Here is an 8,575-nt window from a genome sequence, read left to right as displayed (position 1 = left end):
TGGAAAAAACTGCTTTAAAGTTCATATGGAACCAAAAAAGAGCCCGCATTGCCAAGACAATTATAAGCCAAAAGAACAAAGCTGGAGGCATCATGCTACCTGACTTCAAACTCTACGACAAGGCTACAATAACCAAAACAGCAATGGTACTGGTACCAAAACAGAGACATAGATCAATGGAACAGAACAGAGCCCTCAGAAATAATACCACAGATCTACAGCCATCTGATCTTTGACAAACCTGACAAAAACAAGAAATGGGGAAAGGATTCCCTATTTTATAAATGGTGCTGGGAAAATTGGCTAGCCATAAGTAGAAAGCTGAAACTGGATTATTTCCTTACTCCTTATTCGAAAATTAATTCAAGATGGATTAGAGACTTAAATGTTAGACCTAAAACTATAAAAACCCTAGAAGAAAACTTAGATAATACCATTCAGGACATAGGCATGCGCAAGGACTTCATGTCTAAAACACCGAAATCAATGGCAACAAAAGTCAAAATTGACAAATGGGATCTAATTAAACTAAAGAACTTCTGCACAGTAAAAGAAACTACCATCAGAGTGAACAGGCAAACTACAGAATGGGAGAAAATGTTTGCAATGTACTCATCTGACAAAAGGCTAATATCCAGAACCAACAAAGAACTCAATCAAATTTATCGGAAAAAAAAAACCATCAAAAAGGGAACAAAGTATATGAACAGACATTTCTCAAAAGAAGACATTCATACAGCCAACAGACACATGGAAAAAGTGCTCTTCGTCACTCACCATCAGAGAAATGCAAATCAAAACCACAATGAGATACCATCTCATACCAGTTAGAAAGGCAATCATTAAAAAAATCAGGAAACAACAGGTGCTGGAGAGGATGTGGAGAAATAAGGACACTTTTACACTATTGGTGGGATTTTAAACTAGTTCAACTATTGTGGAAAACAGTGTGGTGATTCCTCAAGGATCTGGATCTAGAAATATCATTTGACCCAACCATCCAATTACTGAAGATATACCCAAAGGATTATAAGTCATGCTGCTACAAAGACACATGCACACATATGTTTATTGCAGCACTATTCACAATAGCAAAGACTTGGAATCAACCCAAATGTCCATCAGTGACAGACTGGATTAAGAAAATGTGGCACATATACACCATGGAATACTATGCAGCCATAATAAAGGATGAATTTGTGTCCTTTGCAGGGACATGGATGCAGCTGGAAACCATCATTCTTAGCAAACTATCGAACAGAAAACCAAATACTGCATGTTCTCACTCATAGGTGGGAATTGAACAATGAGATCACTTGGACACAGTAAAGGGAACATCACACACTTGTTCCTATTGTGAGGAGGGGTAGGGGGGAGGGATACCATTAGGAGATATAACTAATGTAAATGATGAGATAATGGGTGCAGCACACCAACATGGCACAGGTATACACATGTAACAAACCTGTACGTTGTGCACATGTACTCTGGAACTTAAAGTATAATAAAAACAAACAAACAAACAAACAAACGAAAAAAAGAATCTTTAGAAAGCTGTCTCACTTTGTCTTCCTGTTTTTCTGCTGTGTGAGGGTTTAGTAACAAAACATCATTAATGAGGAATGGTGTCTCATCAGACACTGAACATTCTGGTTTCTTGATCTTGGAATTCCCACCTTCCAGAACAGTGACAAAATAAATTTATATTATTTATAAATTACTCAGTCTGTGATGTTTTGTTGTAGCATCACAAATGGACTGAGACTGAGACATGGTTCTTTCCTTGGAAAGAGGAAGTTGGTCGAGGCAAATACACATTCCTCCTTTTTACAGTCCCTAGCTCTTCTCTTATCTCTGTTCCATTGTTTCAGGGCCTTGTTTATCTCTTTAGATGTTTTCAATTAATCCTTGAAATATTAACAGATAAAATTTAGGTGTAGTACCCACCTTTCAAGCTGTAACTCTGTGGTGCAAAAGCATTTGAATTTTCTTTCCTAATATTGACAATGAAAAACCTTCCTAAGTAAAAGCAAGCCAGTGTACAATTTCTCTTGGCTTTTAAGGTTTCCACTGAAAAGTCTACTGTTATCCTGATGAGATTTCCTTTGTAGATGATCTCTCTTTATTCTCTAGCAGATTTTAAGGTTTTTTCTTTATGATAGACCTTGAACAGCCTTGTGTCTATATAGCTTGGTGAGGTTTATTTTGTATAACATCCCACAGGTTTTCTCTAGATTTTTTGTGTCTAGAAGTCTGCTTCTCTAGTAAGGTAAGTTTTCTTGAATTATTTTTTGAATTATGTTTTTCAGATTGTTTACTTTTTCTTTCTCTCTCTCAGGAATTTCAGTAATTTATAGATTATTTTTTGCTGTACATAGTCCCATATTTTTCAGATATCTTGTTCATTTTTTAACATTATTTGTTTCTTAATTTTTGTCTGACCAGGTTAACTACAAAACCCATCTTCAAGCTCTGAAATTATTTCTTCTGCTTGATACAGACTATTGATCAAGCTCTTAGTTGAATTTTGGAATTCCTTAAGGAAGTTTGCCAATTCCAAAAGCTCTGATTGTTTTCTTTTTAAAATGTTAATCTTTTGTTTATTTCTTTAATTGCTTTAGAAGATTCTCTTTGTTTATTTTTTGAATCAGAGTCCATTTTATTCCAATTCTTCAAAATTTATACTTAATATGTGGTTTCCAAAGTTTAAGTCACTCTTTACATAACAGTTTGATTCTTTCATTTTTCTTTTACAGTTTTTTTTATCTTTTCTTTACAGTTCTTCAGTAGAAGCCAGAATCTTGAGTTGCCCAATTAGGAACCTCTGACCTGCTATTCTTATTAAATTTCTTCTCAATATTCATGGCCAAAATCTGGCTTCTAAAAGGAAGGTGTTTGGTCTTTTTACTCACTTGCTGATAGGGTGAGACTGCATTGTTACCCAAAACCACATGACCTAATTTGGAATCAATATTGGCACCCAAGATTGCATTTCTTATTAATTTTCTAATTAAATTTACAATTTACATTTCAGCTTCTTCTGGAGTCACGTTCAATTTATCTGCCAACATGTTAATGCTGATAAACTGATGGATGCAACAGAAAGTCTCAAATATGAAGAGATGAGCATTTTCAGTGAAATCCTCAAGACAAGTCGCCAAGAAGAAATCATTCACAAGCACTCATTCACATTCCCTCAGCTTTTTCTGAGCTCCATCAAAGTCAAAGTTAACATATAAGCATTCAACAAATTCTGTAACTGGGTTTTTATATGTGTAAGACTCCTGTTGAGTAACTTTAACTAGATCTTTTTGCACCTGTCGACATTTTCAAACATCCTTGTTTGTTATGACTGCTGTAGTCAAATAGCAAACACTGTGTGGACACATTGTCTGAATTGCTTTAAAGATACCATGGCTGGTAAGAAAGAGATCAATAATATTGTGAAGAATTCTGGGGTGATTGAAGAAAACAAGAAGAGACCAGTTAATGAGTCATGTTTTCTGCTGAAGAGACTGGAGTGGAGAACTCACAGAATTATTATCTATCTTCTCTTTTGACCATATAAGGTCTTCCATGGCTGCATCGCAATTCCACATTAAGATTTCAGAGGCCAGCTTTCCCCAGAGTGAACTTAAAGCATTTCTTTCTGTTGCTGGAACCAACACACTAAAAAAACACAGATATTCTGCTGCTCCTGAGTAACTCTCACATTCATTTTGAAATTGTGCATATGTGTAGAGCATATCTAAATATTCCTGTCTAAAACCATGCTTGTCCACCAGGTAGTCAAAGAGCATCCTACCATCCCTTGTTGACTTCATTTACCTTGTAATTTCTGGATCTTCAAACAGCTTCACAATTGGTTCTGTTTCTGCCTGAAGCTGTTTTAGTTGTGCAACAATTGTGGTTGTTTCCTCTCTCAAAGCCTGAGGAACATCATCAGAATAAAAGTTTTTGTATACATCCATAGCGAAGTCTATCATGTTAGTGTTACTAAGAAGGTCCAATTTACCTTGTATTTATTCCTTTTCGTTATATATCTCCTTTACAGAGAGAAACTCAAAGAGTGGTAAGACTAGATGCCGATCCAAAAAGTGGACAATGTGAGTAGTCAAGTTGTACTCCGCCATCTTGCCAAAGAAAAAAAGAAGATTCCCTTTGTTGATTTTAACCCTTGTCTTGGATTTCTTTGAGCTTCTATTCAACTCATGCTATGAAATTTTTATCTGTCATTTCTGGGTTTCTGTTTTGGTTAGGGGACATTGCTAGAGAGCTAATGCAATGCATTATTTCTGTCACTATGTTCAGATTATTATGGTGCCAGAATTTTTGCACTGGATTTTTCTCTTCTAAACACAATGGCACATTTAATGTTTGTAATTATTTTCTGAATGGGTCAATTCTTTTGTTTCTTTTTCTTTATTGGTTATTATAATTATTTTCTTTCCCTTTCCCTTTTCTTTTTTGCTAGGAGGTGTGACTGTAGAGTGCTGGAAAGGGATTTTAACATGGCTTTTACAGCTGTATACACTTTTCTTAGTGAGTTTAATAGTCGACTCTTCAATTTGCACTACAAGCCTGGAGACAACACTTACAGAAATAAGCCATTTGTGACTAATGTGGCTACAAACAGTCTTTCTTTAAAAATTTTATTTCAACAGTTTTTGAAAGTACAAACATTCTTTTTATTTATTTATTTTTTTTTCATGATAGTCATGCTTTTATTGTTTTACTTTTATACCAGTTTCTTACCCCAGAGGCAATAGAGATTCATGATATCTGCTACAAGATGAATACAAAAGGAAATAAATTTGGATACTGCAAAAACAAGGAAAACAGATTTCTTTCCTGTGAGGAGAAGTAAGTGCCCTGTGGAAAAAAAGTAATTTGTCTTCTTACAGCACTTTGTCAAAATCAGAATGGCTTCTGTCCCCAGAGCTGTTAAACTCTTTTATTTTTTTAAATGTGGCACATATACACCATAGAATACTATGCAGCCATTAAAAAGGATGAGTTCATGTCCTTTGTAGGGACATGGATGCAGCTGGAAACCATCATTCTCTGCAAACTATCGCAAGAACAGAAAACCAAACACCGCACGTTCTCACTCATAGGTGGGAATTGAACAATGAGATCACTCAGACACAGGAAGGGGAACATCACACACCGGGGCCTATTGTGGGGTGGGGGGAGGGGGGAGGGATAGCATTAGGAGATATACCTAATGTAAATGACGAGTTAATGGGTGTAGCACACCAACATGGTACACGTATACATATGTAACAAACTTGCACGTTGTTCACATGTGCCCTAGAATATAAAGTATAGTAAAAAAAAAAAAAAAAGCAAACATTCTTTTTAAAAATAATTTATTTCAACAGTTTTTTGAAGGTGCAGGTGGATTTTGGACAAATCAACACGTTCTTTAGGGGTGATTTCTGTAATTTTAGTGCATCCTTCAGCCAACCAGGTATGCTGTGGCCAATATGTACAATATGTAGTCTCTTTTCCCTCACTACCTTCCCCCTTGAGTCCCCAAAATCTGTTATATCACTCTTATGCCTTTGTAACCTCAGAGCTTAGCTCCCACGTATAAGTGAGACTATACAATGTTGGATTTTCCATTCCTGAGTTACTTATCTGAAAATAATGACCTCCAGTTCTCTCTCAGTTGCTGCAAAAAAACATTACTTTGCTTTTTTTTTTTTTTTGCTTTTTTTTTTTTTTTTTTTTTTTTAAAGACTGAGTAGCATTACATGGTGAATATGTGCCACACTTTATTCACTTGTTGGTGGAAGGGCACTTATGTTGTTTCTATACCTTTGCCAATGAAAATCTTGCTGTTATAAACATGGGTATGCATATGTCCTTTTTATACAATGACTTCTTTTTCTTTTGATAAATAATCAGTAGTGAATAGGATGATCAAATGGTATTTCCAATTTTAGTTCTTTAAAGGAACTTTATAATGTTTTCTAAGTGGTTGTACTAATTTACACTCCCACAAGCATTGTAAATTTGTGCCCTTTTCACCACATCCAAGCCAACATCTGTTGCTTTTTGACTTTTTAACTACGGCCGTTCTTGCGTGAGTAAAGTGGTATCGCATTGTGGTTTAATTGGCATTTCCCTGATGATTAGTTATGTTGAACATTTTTTCATGTGTTTGTTGACTGTTTCTATATCTTTTAAGAAATATCTATTCAGGATCTTTGCCCACTTTTTGATAGGATTATTGGGAGACTTTTTTGCTGATTTGTTTGAGTTCCTTGTAGATTATGGGTACTGGTCTTTTTCAAATGAATAGTTTACAAATATTTTCTCCCACTCTGTGGGCTGTCTGTTTACTCTGTTGATTATTTATTTTGCTCTGCAGAGTCTTTGTAGTTTAACTGGGTCTAGGTCTGTTTATTTATTTTTGTTTGTGTTGCATTTGCTTTTGGGTTCTTAGTCATGAATTATTTGCCTAAGCCAATGTCTAGAAGAGTTGTTCTGATGTTATCTTCTAGTATTTTACATTTTCAGGTCTTATACTTAAGTCTTTGATTCATCTCGAGTTGACTTTTTTATAAGGTGAGGGATGGGAATCCAATTTCCTTCTACACTTCTACCTGTGACTTGCCAGATTTTTATTTATCAACAGTGTTTCCTTTCTCCCAATTTGTGTGGTTGTCTGCTTTGTTGAAGATTAGTTGTCTATAAATATTTGGCTTTATTTCTTGGTTCTCATTCTGCTTCATTGGTCTACATGCCTATTTTTATACCAGTGCCATGCTGTTTTGGTAACTACAGCCTTGTAGTATACTTTGAATTCTGGTAATGTGATGCCTCCAGGTTTGTAATTTTGGCTTGGTATTGCTTTGGCTATGTGGGCTTCTTTTGTGTTCCAAATGAATTTCAGCTTTGTTTTCTTTAGTTCTGTAAAGAAAATGACAATGGCATTTTAATGGGAATTGCATTGAATCTGTAAATTACTTTGGTGAGTATGATCATTTTCACAATATTGATTATTTTAATACATGTATATGAGATGTGTTTTTATTTGTTTGTGTCATCTATGATGACTTTTAGTGTTTTCCAGTTTTCTTTGTAGATATATTTCACCTCCTAGGTTAGGTATATTCCCAGGTACTTTTTGCAGCTGTTGCAGAAAGAATTCAGTTTTTGATGTGATTCTCAGCTTAGTCATCATTGGTGCATAACAGTGCTACAGATTTGTGTACTTTGATTTTTGTAACCTGAGACTATTAAATTCATTTATTAGATCTAGAAACCTTCTGGATTAGTCTTTAGGGTTTTCTAGGTATACAATCATATCAGTGAACAGTGACAATTTGACATCCTCTTTTCCAATTTGGATGCCTTTTATTTCTTTCTCTTGTCTGATTTGTCTGGCTAGGATATCCATTATTATCATGGATAGAAGTGGTGAAAATGTGGATCCTTATTTGATTCCAGTTCACAGGGGAGAATCCTTTCAACTTTTCCCTATTCAGTATAATGTTGTCTGTGGTTTTCTTCCATAGGCTTTCTATGCCTATTTTGTTAAGGATTTTTATTATAAAGGGATGTTGAATTGTATTAAATGCCTTTTCTGCATCTATGAAACTAATCATACGGTTTTTGTTTTTAATTATGTTTATGTGATTTAACTCACTTATTTACTTATGTATGTTAAATCATTTCAGCATCCCTGGTATGGATCATAATGTATGATTTTTTGATGTGATGTTAAACTTGGTTAGTATATTCTTGAGTATTTTTGCATCTATTTTTATCAGGGGTATTGGTCTGTAGGTTTTTTGTTCTTACTGTTGTTATATCTTTCCCTGGCTTTGGTCTCAGGGTAGTACTGGCTTTGTAGAATGAGTTATAGAGAATTCCCTCTTTCTCAATCTTTTGAAATAGTTTCAGAAGAATTGGCACCACTTCTTCTTTGAATATCTGGTAGAACATGGCTATTAATTCTTCTGGCTTTTGGCTATGTGTTGTTGGCAGTTTTAAAAGTTACTGTCTATCTCCCTGCTTGTTATTGGTCTGTTCAGGGTTTCTATTTATTCCTCTTGTAATCTAGAACATTTTTGTGTTTCCAGAAACTCACCCATTTTCTCTAGAATTTCTAGATTGTGCACGTAAATGTGTTCATAGTAACCCTGAATTATCTTTTGTATTTCTCTGGTATTGGTTGTGGTATCTTTATCTTATTTTTAATTGAGGTTACTTGTATCTTATCTTTTCTTTTTTTGGTCAACCTCACTCATGATCTATCATTTATGTTTATCTTTTAAAAGAACCAGATTTTTATTTTATCTATCTTTTGTATATTTATTTCCTTTCAATTTTATTTAGTTCTGCTCTGACATTTGTTATTTATTTTCTTCTGCTGGGTTTGGATTTGATTTGTTCCAGTTTCTCTAGTTCCTTCAGGTATGACATTAGGTTTTCACTTTGTGCTTTTTCAGACTTTTTGGTTTAAGCATTTAATGCTATGAACTGTCCTCATAACACTCATTTTTGTGTATCACAGACGTTTTCATAACTTGTATCACTATCATCATTCATTTCAAAGACC

General features: G+C 34.7%; 1 pseudogene; it reads right to left on the bottom strand.

Annotated features, from left to right (window-relative positions):
* Window positions 1-2,390: 2,390 nt before the first annotated feature.
* On the bottom strand, window positions 2,391-5,020 carry LOC101008396 (annotated as a pseudogene).
* Window positions 5,021-8,575: the final 3,555 nt, after the last annotated feature.

Source organism: Papio anubis, chromosome X (genome assembly GCF_008728515.1).
Source record: "Papio anubis isolate 15944 chromosome X, Panubis1.0, whole genome shotgun sequence".
NCBI lineage: Eukaryota > Metazoa > Chordata > Mammalia > Primates > Cercopithecidae > Papio > Papio anubis.
The sequence above is the reverse complement of the archived record's forward strand: the minus strand, read 5'-3'. Positions and strand labels throughout refer to the sequence as shown.